General features: G+C 30.2%; 1 non-coding gene across 1 annotated transcript; it reads right to left on the minus strand.

Annotated features, from left to right (window-relative positions):
- Positions 1–301: 301 nt before the first annotated feature.
- LOC140894046 (small nucleolar RNA R71) lies at positions 302–412 on the minus strand. The gene has a single exon (XR_012153599.1). It is a non-coding gene; the product is annotated as a small nucleolar RNA R71 (small nucleolar RNA).
- Positions 413–1247: the final 835 nt, after the last annotated feature.

Raw genomic sequence — 1247 nt, forward strand, 5'->3', positions numbered from 1 at the left:
GTTTAGTTTTTCCTCCTGATGCATCTAATTTCAATTTTAAGCCACAAGTCATTCAACTTTTACCAAATTTTCATGGCTTAGATTCTGAAAATCCATATTTGCATTTAAGAGAATTTGAGGAGGTTTGCAACACTTATAATGATCAAAATTGTAGCATGGATACTGTTCGATTAAAGCTTTTCCCTTTTTCCTTAAAAGATAAAGCTAAAACATGGTTGCAAAATTTGAGATCAAGTTCAATAAGATCATGGGAAGAAATGCAACAACAATTTCTAAAAAAGTTTTTTCCTTCCCATAGAACAAACTCTTTTAAAAGACAAATTACAACTTTTTCTCAAAAACAAGGGGAAACATTTTATCAATGTTGGGATAGATATAAAGAGTTACTTAATACATGCCCACATCATGGTTTTGAAATATGGAGAATAATTTCTCACTTTTATGAAGGTTTAATACCTAAAGATAGGCAAATGATAGAATTCATGTGTAATGGAACTTTTGAAGATAAAAACCCAAATGAAGCTATGGAATATTTGGAGTCATTAGCAGAAAATGCTCAAAATTGGGATAATATAGGCTCAATTGAACCACCAAGTAAAACCAATAATTCAACAAATGGGGGTGGTATTTATCATCTTAAAGATGATGTAGATATTCAAGCTAAACTTGCATCTTTAGCAAGAAAAATCGAGTCATTAGAAATGAAAAAGAGTGATCAATTAAAAAGTGTTCAAGAAATTGTTTGTCATATATGTGACACACATGATCATCTTACAAAAAATTGTCCTACTTTGCCTTCATTTAAAGAATGTCCCCATGAACAAGCCAATTATGTTAACAATTTTAAAAAACCAACATTAGATCCTTTTTCACAAACATACAATCCTGGTTGGAGAAATCATCCCAATTTTAGTTGGAGGAACGATAATAATGCACAACCTTCACAACAACCTTTTCAAAATAACCAAAGTCATCAAGGTTATGCTCCTTATATCCCACCTCCAAGAAAACATTTTGAAGATGAAATTCATGCATACATTCAAAAGCAAGAGTCTATTAATATTCAAAACATTCAATCTATGAATGATTTGAAAGAAACTCTTGCAAAATTTGCATCTGCACTTAATATTCATGAAAAAGGAAAATTTTCATCTCAACCACAACCTAATCCTAAAAATCAAAATCAAGAAAAATTTGATCAAGTAAAATCTGTTATTACTCTTAGAAGTGGTAAAATAGTTAATGAT

The sequence above is a fragment of the Henckelia pumila genome, chromosome 3 (genome assembly GCF_033568475.1).
Source record: "Henckelia pumila isolate YLH828 chromosome 3, ASM3356847v2, whole genome shotgun sequence".
Taxonomy (NCBI): Eukaryota; Viridiplantae; Streptophyta; class Magnoliopsida; order Lamiales; family Gesneriaceae; genus Henckelia; species Henckelia pumila.